The sequence below is a fragment of the Chaetura pelagica genome, unplaced genomic scaffold (assembly GCF_000747805.2).
Source record: "Chaetura pelagica isolate M959 unplaced genomic scaffold, ChaPel_1.0 scaffold275, whole genome shotgun sequence".
Classification (NCBI taxonomy): domain Eukaryota; kingdom Metazoa; phylum Chordata; class Aves; order Apodiformes; family Apodidae; genus Chaetura; species Chaetura pelagica.
Genome location: NW_009953486.1, coordinates 2,057,868 through 2,072,138, shown reverse-complemented (window position 1 = coordinate 2,072,138; position 14,271 = coordinate 2,057,868).

Sequence of the window (14,271 nt, the reverse complement as noted above, 5' to 3'; positions counted from 1 at the left end):
GAAAGCAACAGGGAAACTGAGGCTGAGAACTATTTCTGAAGATAAGTTCATGGCACAGCAAAAAAACCTCCATCTGTACTGTCCTTGCAGGGAGCAAGGGTATCCCAGCCCAGCAGGAGCATCTCTGCAGCGCTGCAAGAGGCACAGGCACCATGGGGTGATGTTCTGGGGGCTGAGTGTTTCTGGCCTTGATATAAACCTACTCAGATGATTTAACATTTAGATGACTAGACATTTTAGGGCAGGCTTTTGCAGTGTACATCCCAGGTTTGACTCCCCTGCCAGGACTTTCCTTTCCATAGGAGCCACTTTCCCTGCTTCCCACACCCATTCTCATCCTGGGAGCACCTGCAGGGAGAGGCACGTGGGGCATCCCGGTCCTCCTCACAGGGTGCCTGTTCCTTGGAGAGGTCAAAGCCTGCAGTGGTGGCTCGGGCAGGTTTCATTGGAGCGGGCTTGCCTTGCCACACTGGTACAGAACCTCCTGACAGAGGGACAACAGATCCCATGGAGATGCAGAGAGGAAAGGTGAGATGGGCTGGGATGTGCCCAGGACTGCGACTGGCACCGCTCTGGCTGCACTAATGCTTATTGTGCTCTAAAGACACCGATCCATGGATCTCGCTCCACCCCACAAGCACCTCTCAAGTAATAGAAACTACCTAAGCAAAATCCCAAGGGAATTTCAAAGCTTGTGGCACTTGCACTGCTTTTTGGGGGACAGTGTTTCAGGAAAAACCCACCACCCTTTTGCTTGAGCAGCACTGACATCCTCACCACAGTGGTGGGACCTGGAGGGAGATGAACTCAATGACGGTGAGTCCAGGTTCTTCCCTCCCTGCTTCCCCTGCATCCCTGGCACAGCATGGAGCAAGGCACGCTGTGGCTGGCACAGCAATGGGCTGGGGGTGTGAGCCACCCCTCTGCCTGGCTTTATTTTTAGTGCATGCACAGAAGGCAGATAATGGCGATTGATGAGCTTCTTCCTTCAGGTTTAGGTTTCCTGTCAGCTGAGTCGCAGATAAACCATAAACACGAAGAACAAACAAACAATTAGCCTCCCCCGGACCCAGGCACAGAGGCACTCCAAGAAGGTTTATAGCCCTCTTCCAGCTTTACTGCCAAGATAAATCTTTCACCTCCCGCTGCCCAATCAACCCCAATACAAAAAAATAATATTAAAAATGGTAGGGCTTTCTTTTTTTTGTTTGTTTGTTTTGTGGTGGTTTGGGTTTTTTTTACAGTAGATATTTGATTTTTTTCCACGTAGGAAACATTAAAACAAGGGTGCAGACAGATAGCTGAGGACTGACATGTAGATTATAAATCGATTTGGAAGATGTGCTGGCTAAATTCTTCCTGGTATGGGATCAGATGAGAGGCAGAAAAACCTCTGCTTCCTCTGAGCTGTGGTTTCCACCACTGCAGGACCCCCATGTGCAGCATCCTTTGGCCCCACACACCTGCCAGTGTGTGAACAGGCTGAAGGATGCTGCCTTGCACAAGCCCCATTGTCTCCTTTGTTACCCAGATTTATTTTTCAACCTGAAGAAAATCAAGATAAATCTGTTTGGGGGCTTCTTTGTTTTCCGTTCTGTGTTTCTATTTACTCCCCCAGGTAGGCTTTTTGGTCACTGAGTAGAAATTCCCTTCATGGTACCACTAGCACAAGAGGCTGATTCACTTTGGGTTGTAAATTACCCATGACCTTTTTTATTTTTTTCATATGACTGTGAATTTTGTCAAAACTTTGTGTGGCAGCTCCATTTCGTGTCCTTATTGTCCAGTGAGGGAGAGCTGAGAGTGGTAAATTAATTTCTGTGGTGAGACCAATAAATTCAACTCTCCTGCTGTAAAAGATACATTAATTTTGCTACATTCCTTTTTTATTTTATTATTTTATTTTTTTAATGGGCACAAAGCCACCTGGATAAATCCAGGGTGGGCACAGGGAACAGCCATGGACCTGGGCACAGAGACTGTCAGCTAAAATAAATAAGGCAGATGTTAAGAAAACTGTATCTGTAGAGAAATGTCACTTTCTTTTGACTTTGACTTTTACTATATTTTATGTGAAGTGAGGGGAACGTGGCAGGTTCTGATCTACCCTAAAGATGTGAAAAGGAGATGAAGAATGTTCTTTGAGTTAAAAATATTTAAAGGTTTTAGTGTTTAATGTCAAATGTGTTGGTTTTAATACATAGAATAAGGGAAGAATTAGTCTCATGTGCTGTGCACTTGCACATGGGGCTGTTCTCTCATTAGGGCTTCACTGCCAGTGGAAAAACCTGAGGACTATTTTTAATGGACTTTGTTAAGGATAAACAGGAATACTTAGGACTTAGTCCCTATGTTCTGCAGGAGTTCAGGGGTAACTTTCTGTTGAGCAGCAGAAGTTGGCTGGAGATCACCACTAATGAGACTGGGAGGACAGACCTGTGATATCCATTGGCAGGTGAGCTCCAGAGACAGACACAATGGGAACCCAGCCAAGGTGGAGAATGTGACTGAAATGACTGCACTGAGAGCACAAGGAGTATTTGGGTGTGGGTTGGTGTTCCCGTGGCATTCCTTGCCAAGAGCTGGGGGAAACTGGTGCCACCAACGTGGGTCATTGAACCAGCAGCTGAACTGCACTGAACCACAGAGATGAATTTGCCAGAGAGAAGATGCAGATAGGACACAACTTGGTACATTTTGTAGCTGTGCAATCAGCTCTGCAGGCAGAATTTAGCTGCAATTCTGTGGGGGGGAATCATCTTTTAATGGGCTCACGGCAAAACCTTCCTTCTTTGTGCTCAAAGTGGAAAGTAGGAAACCTCAGTATATTGGCTGCCTCAGGGACATGTCCCTTCAAGGTCAACCAGATGAGAGCTCAGATTTGGAGGAGGTTCTCAGAAAGTGCCAGTTTCACTGTGTTTTTTTGAGCCTGATTCTGGTTTTGACGGGGTCTTGATACTGCATATTCAGAAGTTATTCAAAGATGTATTGAACAACTCTTTGGATTAATAATTGGGTGGCTCTTTTGTTCCTGGGTCTGAAAATCAAGCCCAGAGGCCTCTGGAGGCTGGCCGAGGTGAGGACAGGCAGTGATGCCAAATGATGTCTGGAGGAGCTTGGTGTCCGTAAGGATCCTGCTCACAGCAACGCGTTCCCATTTCTTAGACGGATCTCTGTCCTGTGCTGTCTAGCCAGCTCATAGATTTGCTGCCAAATTCTCCTTGCTGTGCTATTACCTCATCCCTCTGACACACTACTTGTCCAATTTGACCATTTTTCCTTCCATTTGTCTGGAAGGTGAACTCTCTGAGACAAGGACTTTGCATCCGTTGCAGCTCCACATTGCCCCCTTGCCCAAACCAAACACTGTGTGAGTGGGAGGACCTGGGCTCCTGCAGCCATTTCTCTGCAGAGACCCCAGGGACTATTTTCCTGTGTCTGTCTCAGCAGGTTTGGGGCAGGTAGAGCAAGGCAGGGACACTGCCAAGTGTTTGTCTAATGCAATAGGAGAAAATCTCTAGGAGAAAAGGTGCAGCCGCATTTCCTGACGGCTCAAAACATGGTCCCACCAGTGGTGAGGAGGAAACAAAGCAGGGAAGTTGAGAGAAAAGCCCTTCAGACCCACGAGCCTTTGTGTGGCAGAGCAAACACGGGAGGCAGCACATGCAAATCGGCATGTAAATGAGGCTGGCAAAGCTTTAACGAGCTGGAGTTCCCACCAAGCTTCCCGATGCAGCCCCAAGGCTAGAGAGGAGCGTTTCACTCGACGAGAGCATCCGGAGCTCAGGCACGAACGGTGCTTGTGAGGAACAGAATAAAAAGGGCAATTTAAGACAAGGGTAGCCATAAGTAGCAGATGAGAAAACATAATAAAAAGGAAGATTTCTTACTCTGCAAGTGAATCCATTTACTTCAGAGGTACTACATTCCTGTGATACAATAGTGTAATGTTTTTATTGGGGACTAATTGAGCCAGTGATATAATTACGACAGTAAATTAAGGCCTGATGTATACTTTGAATTTAAGAATAAATTTGTAAATACTTCCTTATCAGTGGCATGTAGGAGAATGGCCAGACTGATTTAGCAAGGAGGAATCCTTACATACTGGCCATCTCCAGGAAATGATGAGCCTTCTTTCCACATAAAAATGAGTGATAGGTGAACTCCTTTGACTTCAGCCCTTTAATCCATTGCCTGGTACAATCAGTTTTACTAGTGGGTTAGTAAAACTTAATTAATAGTTAATTAAGGCTTACAATCAAGTATACCCATTTTTGATTGCTTTATCATGGCTGTGTTTACATCCATGTGGAAAACACTAGCCAAAACTGATCTGTCTCATGGAGTGCTGATGTCTACAAGCCAGACACAGTTTGAAGATCCAGGTCCAAACCTGCCAGTGATGGGATTCCCTTTGCAGAGATGCTTGTACAGGCAGCCTCAGGCTCTCAGAGCCCACTTTGGTCTCTGTGGTGGGATCCAGACCTGGTGTCTGCATGTAGACCAGAGCTGGGCCTCACCATTCCCAAAGCTGTGCTTTTCCTGGGTTACTCACCATCAAATGGGGCAGTGTGGGTGCAAGCAAGGGAGAAAAGCTGCATTGCCTTTAAGCCTTGGGAAGGAGCAAGGGGTGGTTATAAAAGCTCTTCCTGGAAGGACATGCTGTGGAGGTCTTTTGCTGAAGCAGGATTCTGTAAAGCCCTGGGTTTCTCCAGTCTGGCTTTGTTGCTGGTTCCATCTATGCCCATCTGACCCATCTACTGGTCAGAAAAAGAAAAAGGCAAACAAGAAATGAGCCAGAAATGCTCTCAGTGAATTCCTTCTTTCCCCATCACTATGCAGACAAGTACTGTCCAGGATATCCTCAAATTAGATGAATAAATCCAACTCCAGCCCTTCCACTGGACTAACTTTTTTGCAGTTCAGTGAGAGCCTGGATGTCTTCTGTGCTGAAGGAAGCTTCAGCCACATGTACACCCAGCAGAAACTGGATATTAGAAAGGAGAAAAGCCCTTGAATAATGTGTTTAATGCAGAAAACGCCATTGAACTGTTTTTTATGGAAGTGTATCCCTCAGAAACTGCTGACTTCTCTTTTATTATATTTAGCAATACAAACAGCTGAGGACTGTGCTTGGGCCGTTGCAGATAAAGTGCTGGGCAGACAGTCGTGGAGTGAAGGGACATTTATTTCTCTTACTAAGGTCTGCACTGTGCTGCCACAGCTGGTGAATCTTATCTCTAAGGCTTTTCTTGGGAATAAAGCATTTAGCCTTTGTAGCTGGGTCTCGTTACAAGGAGCCTAAGAGAAGATTCAATTATGTGCCACGGCACGGGGAGAGGGAATAAGCAACAACTGAGTCCTGATGCAAAGGGAACAAAGTCATGCAGTAATCACTGATGCCCTGAACTGGAGATCTGATTGACAGCAACAATGTGAATCTAGAGAGAAAAAGTAAGATGAGAGCCTGGAGTTCCCTCCAAGACAGACGTGATCCTGGGAATGGGCTGCCTGCAGCTGTGCTGTTGGTTACTATCAAAGTCTCTTGAGTGTTTCTCCTTGGAAGGGTTTGCAGATAAAGAAATATTGCTCTCTCCAGAGATTCCTCTAGGAAACAAAAGCAAGAGCTCAATGAACTTCCCTTCCTCAAGTAAGACAATTTAGCACATTCTTTGAATTTATTACTGCAATTACTACAGGAATTATTCATATCCTTGCTGTATCCTTGCTAACTGTGTCTGAAAACCAGTCAGGACCAGGGGATGGTACAGCATGAGTGTAGCCCATTAGGCAGTTTTACACTCCTTCAGATAGACTTGACAATGTTAAACTCTGGTCAGATTTAGCCAGATCTGGTGCCAACCCCCTGCTGAGCTGGAAACCTGCTCAGGGGACAGCATTGTGACCAAGGTGCCAGCGTGCCCCACGTCCTGCTGAGCCTCACCTCCATGACCAGGCAGCCACCAGTAGGTCCAAAAGCAGGGCAACCTGCTGCCTTTCCATCAAAGGCTCGTTTGTCTCTTGTGAAGGTACATGACGTATCAAATGTTTTGCCTTGATTAACGATGCTAATTAAGCTAATGGATTTGAGTAATTTTACAATTGATATTTTTATGTAATTTTGGTTTTGCTCTGCAGTAGCCAGCACTTACTGCCCTGTCAGCTTCTCTCCCTCATGATCAACATTATGCATGGACATCATCTTTAAGGTCCTATAAATAAACAAACCAAGAAAGCTCTTCATATTTATCTCATCCCTCCTCCTGCCACCCACTGCAGACTCCCAGGGCATACAATAAAGCAGATTTCAAAAGCAGGGAGTGAAATCTCCAAAAGCAATATCCCAGGAGAGAAAAAGATTGGATTTGGGGGTCAGGATGTTCAACTGAGCTTCTAGAAATTCAACTCCTTATCCCAATTCTACTATAAGTTTCCTGGGGACCACAAAGGAGCTACTTGGTTCTCCATCAGCACATTGGATAAGTAGATTGTGGGCTTGCTATAACAGAGGCTGCAACTGAATTGTCTGTGTAACACACACACAATTTTGGACTCAATGATCTTAAGGGTCTTTTCCAACCTAAGGGATTCTGTGATTCTATAGTGCAGGTACAGGTGTGTAAGAGAGAAGGATGCTGAGCTAACTTTGCACCCTGAAGGTGATGCTGTGGGGCTAACTAAATACCTGAGGTGTAGACCATGTAGATCAGGTGGAGCTGAAAGGAGAGTGATTGAGTCACCATCCTTGGGTGTGTTTAAGGGTCGTTTGGATGTGGTGTTGGTGGAAATGGTTTAGGGGAGAACTTTGTAGAATAGAGATGATGGTTGATCTCGGTGATCCCAAGGGGCTTTTCCAACCTGAATAGTTCTATGATTCTATGATGCTGTGATTCTATGAGAAGGTATTTGCATGTCCCAAGTACTCTGTGTACATCTAGAAGCAAAGGGCAAGAGCTGGGCACACAGCTTGAAGGGTGCAGTATTGCACACACTGAGGAGGCTTTAAAAACTTGTTGGGTTTATGTAGTGCCTGAATCTCCTCAGATGGGATTTGTGGATCTGTAGTTGTTTACAGGACACCATCAACCAGAGAGCCATGTAACTACTGACCATGTAATTACACTGTAAGGCAGGTTCCACATGTTGACAGGGTAAATAAAATACCGGGTTATTTTTTCCCCTCTGCAAGGGAGAAGGTTATCATGAGATCTTATGGCTGCGAATTATGTAGTAATTATGGCTTCAACAACCAGGCAACTCCCAGTATTGTTACTGAATAATTGCCAGGAACAGGAGCCTGTTACTTACTGGTGCTTTGTGAATCATGGACACTGGAGACTCACCTGGTGACTCCAAGCACCATTCCCACCAGTTCATTTTCCAGTTTTGTCCGCTGTTGTTTCAAGCACCTCAAAGGAGTATTTTCACAACCAATCCTGGGAGATGGTTCTGCCCACCAGGAGAAGTGCTGAACTTCATCCCTGCAGCCCTGGCTGTATTTATGCCCCAGGCTCCTCAATGGTGCAGGTTGCTAACAACCACCTTGGCCACTGGCTTCAGCCTCCTGAGGTGCCTGGGTCTGATGGCTTTGGAGGAACTGAGCAAGGAGCCAAGAGCAAGAAAATCTCTGACCAGCCTTACTCAGCACCTGGCTAAAGCAGTAACTGCAGATGTAGAGGTACAGCTCAATGCACAGCCCTGGACAAGGTCTGCAAGCCTAATTCCTGGCCAAACTTGCACAAATGTCTAATCTCTCATGCTGAGGATGCTTGCAAGAAGTGGCACACCTGGAAAACAAGAAGGCTGTGTGGGTCAGAATAAGACATCAGTAATTATTCAAGGGGGTTTCATATGCTTTTGTTTTTGTGCTTGAACTGAAGCAGCACTTAATTAGTCATATGTTTAGTGAACCTAGAAACCAGGTCAATGGGTCAGAAAGTGAACAGCTCAGAGGCATCAGGGTGCATGTCCTGATCTGCAAGAGGACTCTGAGGAAGTGTGCAGGAGTTAAAGCTTTGGTTCTGTTTGCATGGCAGCAAAATTGCACTGTGGGATGGAGCCCATATTGTTGGGAGAGCCCAGTCCTCTTCCCAAGGGAGCTTCTCACTGCCAGGACAGTGGCTGGGAGACCCTGGGATTTATGCGGTGTCCAGATTTCACACCAGTTGAGGGAAATAGGTCTCTGCCTTGGCAGATGGTCCAGGGCCAGGTCTCTGCTGAAGCTGAACATGTTGCACCTGAACTCGTGCCCTGGGCTATCACACAAACCTATTTCCTGAGTATGTGCCACTTTTATACAAGTAAAGCCACATGCTTTTCCTTTAACTCTACAGCCCTTTAATTCAATTTTTAATTATTATTCCTTATCATGCTCAGTGTGTTTCTGCTGCACATAGGAAACTGTCTCTTGTGGTTAATTTAACACCTGCAAATTCCCAAAGCTGTTAACCTAAATCTAGTGGATAAAATCTTTGCCATATATTTAAAAGATCACGAGGTTAAGTGTACCTGGGGCTGGGCTTTTGTTTCCAAGCCCATAGAGTATCTATTTTACATCCTCTACATAATAGACCACTGTAGGCTTTATATTTATTTATCATAATGATTGGAGACAGTGGAAACATTCTGCAGTTTGCTGAAATGTTATGCAACAAAACAAGATCTCAGAAGTGGGTGCTTTTGGGAATATTTCTTTACCATATCCTGCCTGAGAAGGACAAATATTGATTCAGAGACTTTGGGTATATCGATTATCCTTTTAGGGAAAGCATGATAGACTTAATAAATCTTGGAATTTTACTAGTTGTGCTTTTGAGAGACTGTCTTCTCAGCACAGTCACATGCTGAATAACTGATTAGGTTCTCTTTTATTTGTTTGGGGTTTTTCCCTCTTAACAGCACAGTGCCAGCCCTGCTGAAATGAATGTGAGCTTTTTTGCTGCCATCACATGAAGTCCTGCTTTTCCCCCCAAGCACATGTACAATTCAGAAAGGGTCACTAATCTGAGCTCATAAACCTCTGTCAAATGACAAGCTATTACTTCCCCAGCCTGTAAGAACTAAGGCTCAGCTGCCCTTTTTCTTCAAAATGGAGGGAAAAGAAAAACCTTGAGGGGTAAACCAGGCCAAAGAATGTCAGATGGTTTGGGATGAAAAGAGGAGAAAATTTCAGGGTCCAAGATCACCAGTCATCACAAATTCTTTGCCTCTGTCCTTTTGATTCAAACTAGAGAAGTGTTAATTAATTTGTCTCAGAAGCTCTCATTTGCTCCTGTAATGGACCAAAGTCATCCAACATTTCTGGTAACCTGAGAGCAGGAACTGTGAGCTTCCATCAAGGACCAGAGGAGTGCTGAGCTGCTGATGTCCTCCCTGTTCAGACCACACCCAGCACACCAGGAGATCCAGCACACTTACAAGACCTGTGTCAAAAAAAACCCCTAGCAGAACTGATTAAAAAAACCCCTAACATTCCTTCCATCTTCCCTGAGGAAATGGAAATGAGAAGATGGGTCAAAAGGGTCAGGGAAGGCTCTGACATCATCTGGCCATGGCCCTAAAGGAGCTGATGTTTTTCCTCAGGTGAGGAGCAAGCAGGACAACCATCACGACAGCAAATTATGCTGCTCTCATTCAGCTTAAAGAAAATCTTTCAGAGGACATCTGTGACCCTGGAAGATCAATGGCAGGTCAGATACCACTCAGAAACACAAACCAGTCCAGCCAGGAAGCACAGTTCCCTGCTCATGTATCTCAAGTATCTGTGGCATGTTACATTAAAAAAAGAAAGCAAATAGGAAATGTTTCATGGTGTGCTTGTCCTCTAGGGAAGTGGGGAAAAAGAAGCTGCCAGGACAAAATTCAGAGCCATCTCTTCCTGCCCTGCAGGGAGCTGCTTGGATGCCATGGTTGAATGCAGGGCAGGATGGTACTTGCTGCATCCCCAAACCCTTCCCACTCAAAAAAACCACCAACCCATTTGCAACCTGCTGGTGCTGGGGTCAGGCTGGCAGCTGGGGGTGGCCCTGCATGGTGCCACCATGCCCATTATGAATGGGAAGACACCTCACAGATGACAGCTCAGCCCCCACCAACACTGCTGCCCTTCCCTGGCACTTGCTCTGTCCCTTCCCCAGAGAGGAAGGAAACCTGAGAGCACTTTCTGGTGAGAGTAGCGAGCCTGACAGGCTCATAAATATCCCACCATGTACCCTTTTCCTTCCTGTCCTCTGCAAGAAAAGACTGACACTAAGGAAACATTGGATCAGGTTGGATTTGTGTCATTTTGCACCTTATTTGAATGAGCTGAAGGGGAGAACCAGGAGCAGCAGAGTCAGGACTAATTTCATGGGTGCAGGAGGGTTGGTGATGGGATAGGAAGGGCAGCCAGGACCTGCAGGAGGAATTGGTGGCTCTGCTGGAGACAGTCCCATTGCTCATCCAGGGGCTGAAGACAGAAGGGAGAGGAACAGGGCTGGATGCTGAAGGTGCCTTGGTTTTAATGCCTTGGTTTTAATGCCTTGGGATCCCTTTGGAGATCCCAATGCTGGTGCATGTGACTCCTGGGTCACACTCAAGGTGAGAGAAGACAAGGAAGAGGGGTAGACAGTGTTTTAAGCAACCTCAGTGTATTTACAGCATGGAGAGCTTGACTTCTCCAGCTACACCTGCTTGGCACTGTTGTGCATGGGATGGAAGGCTGCAAGCCATGGGTTTCCCCCCATGGCTCTGGGCATTCAGCGTGTCTGCCCCATATCGTGCATTTCCAGCCCCATTTCCCCTCTCTGTGTATTTATGGTCAGGAGGGATGGGTGCAGAAGCAGCTCTGCACATGCAAACATGCAAAAGGTGCCTTTAAAAAAAAGAAATAAATGAAAAGATCAGCTCTAAGAATGAAACTAAACTCTATATCTAATTTCTCTTCATTTTCAGGGTTTGTGGCTGTAAATTTCAGCTCTTGACACAACTTCTGCTTGGGACAGACTGTCCTTTTGAAAGCCAATCTTGCTCTTACTTTGGAGCTCTGGTTTGCCCTAAGATATGGGCTCTTAGTTTGCAAATGTGGTGTAAATTTATAGTGCAATGTAGAAGAGAATAAATGATTCTTTATACTGGGTCCTTGGGTTTTTTACAGCTCCCATGAATAAAATACAAAGAAACTGGAAAGGCTTTATTAAATAAGAAGGTGGGTGTCTTGAGCATGATCAGCTCCAGGCATTGTACTAGTGCTGTGAATTTTTGGTTTTAAAGCCTTTGGGGCAATCTGTAGCTGCTGCAGAGGATGAAACCTTTGTCAGCTTTGGGGAGCTCTGCCTGCACCAGCTGGGGGTCTGGCCTCATCTCCAAGGAGGATTAACACGGCGCTGCACTTTTGGCTGGATTTGGGTAAGGGGATGTCCCCTAACAAGCCAAGAGAGAGGGAAAATCAATTTCTGAAAATCAATTCTTTGTGTGACTAACTGCTGGGTCTGTGAATGCAGCACCACGAGCTGCTGGGGCTGCTGAGGCTGCTCCTCGGGTGGGGCTGGGGAGAGACTCATGGGCCACAGCCTGGGCACGTGCCAGCAGTGAAGCACCACCGGGGCTGCTTGGGGTGTAATAACCAACTTTTTATCCTTTCAAGTGGTCAAGAGTCCATCCTGTCTCTTTGCCGGGTGAGAGCAGCTCCATCCATGGTGCTGATTTCATGGGACAAGCCTCACTCTTGTTGCCTGCACCGTGGTGCAGCCATTTCCTCTTTACCTGCTTTTTCTAAAGGTTGGTTAGTTGGGTTCTTTTTAATAAGCTGCTCTCTGTGCAAAGAGAAACATTTATTTCTCTTTCCTTTTTCAACCAATATCACTGATTGGAAGAAATCTGGCTATCCCATCACCAGTCTGGAGCTGGACCCTTGGAGGTGAGGGTCTTCCCCCACTTCCCTGCTCGTGCTGCAGCACCAGACCCAGCCCAGCAGCTCAGATGCCTCAACAAATACTTGTTATTGCTAGATATGGAAACACCCTCTCACACACACTTAAAAATAAATAAATAAATAAGGAAACTGAAGAATTGAAGGATAAAATAGCTTTTCAGAAGTGTTACTTTCATTGACAGATTCAAGTCTCAGATGCAGGATCACTCTTCTTTCTTGCTAGGGAAATCCCAAACTAAGCTCTTCCTCACTGTGTTACCCTCCTGTCCACATATACTTGTTTTTTTTTCATTTTTCACATTATCACTTGCTAAATCTGTCACAGCACATAATTTACTTTGCTCTGTAGCTCCAAGACCTCTGCAAGCCTTTCTCTCCTCACAAAATGAATTGCAGGCTCAAATATTTAAATATAAAAAGAACACCATCATACAATATACAAGCAATTTGTTATCAGTGTGCAAACAAGGTAGAAAAGGGAATATGCTAAAGTAAATTTTATGTATAGCTACTGTGTAAATTTGCCTATTTCCCAAGAGTGGTATTGTCACTATTAATCGTAATAGCGTTTCTAATATGGCATATTTCCAATATTTTCTCCTTAATTAGGATTCTGATCATACAACCCCATTTCATTCCTGTTGTGCTTCCCCTTGGCTTTCTGAAACCTGCCCAACTCTTGTGCAAAGGCTCACGGCTGGTGGCAGGGGGGAGGAGCAGGCAGGGACACCCCTGCCCGTGGGTGCCTGCCCACCCTGTGTCCACCACATCATCCAAGGACAGTCGGTGTGTCCTTCACACCCCCTCTGCATGTGGAGAAACCATCCCCAGCCCCTGGTTTGAACACCAGGCAGAAGAGTGGGAGATTTCCAGCAGCTGAAGGGGCACACTGTTGTTTGCTGCTGACTACAGTGTACATTGTGTAGAGGTTTAGGGGGAAATGAGATTGTTTGGAGAGCAGTTCTAGAGTGATGTAGGAAGAGAAAGGGAAGCAGAGCACTTCCAATAGGCTGGGCTGTGTGGAGTGTTGTTGGCTGTGGCTGCAGAGGGCTCTGACAGTGCCCTGATGTGTGGCTGTTCCCTCAGCCTGGGGACCGTGGCTTCAGGTGAGCTCCACCAGGCAGGGCAGGTACCTGGGGGGTGAGCACTGGTTTGCATGAGCCAGCCACCCAAATGGTGAGCAAACCACTATCTTTAACTGCCCTAAAGTGCCATGTCCCCATTTACATACACGTGGCTGAACACAGGCTGCCTTTACAGCTGCCAAAACCTTCCTGCCATGACTTCTGTGAGACCTGCTGCCCTCACGTCAGGCTTTGCTATTTAAAAACCACAACCCTCCACGTTTGAAAGAAACACAGGAAAACCATCCTTGCACACAAAGCACATGTGCTGCCAGTGCTGGGTACAGGATGCTGTTGTTTTTTTTCCATGGGAAATGTGAGTGGCTCAATAAGTCCCAGACAAAAAGAGAGGCAAGATGCTGAGGTAACACTGAAAGAGTTAGAAAATAACATGTGTTTGTTTAAAAGCTAAAGGAAATGAATAGGGAACCTCCACATACTCTCATTGTGGGAGGGTGAGGTTTTTGAAATATACTTGGTTAGTTCCTGCTCTGTGGTCTCGAGCAAGACTTTTAGCCTCCTCTACCTCTGCCTCTTCAAGCATAAAAGGAGAGCACCTGTCTTATCCTGCATGGTAAGATGCTCCAAATGCCATGGAAGAGGCATATAAAAGAGCATTTTGTATCCCTATGATGTGAGAAGGGCAAGGCAGAAGATCTTCACACATCATGGATCAGGAGAGCTCCTCTGACTTCAGTGGAGCATCAGCAGTTTGTTTCTTCTGCTTTATGCCCTTTAGAAAGGGCAGAAAACTGCTCATTCTCAGTTGGGTTTGAACCAGTTCAGCCAGGACTGGAGCTATTCCAGCAGTCTCAGTATTAACCCTCCAGGGTTATAACCTGTCCTTAGGAAAGAGTTAGAGCAGATTATCCTCTTCTTTTTCACCCCTGAGAAGTGTGTGAAGAGAACGATTTATAAGGCACCAAAAATAACCTGCAGTCCTTTCAAATACCCAGAAGAAAGAGAATATTTGGGGTCCAGCACATAAACAGGGACAGTGTTGCTGTGACCCTTCCCAGCCTCTCTTGGTTTGAGTTCCCCATTATGCAGTAAACAAATAGCTATCTGTTGTATAGCTGTGTTTTAAAAAATATAACCACTTTGAAGGGCTTTGCCTTTCATTAATTAAAAGCACATCAAGCCACGGATAAAGCCTTGTGGAATGGCTTGTTGTGGCATTGCCTTTTACAGCTGGCAAGCAAATTTCTAATAAAATGTTTTTTTAAAGGAATA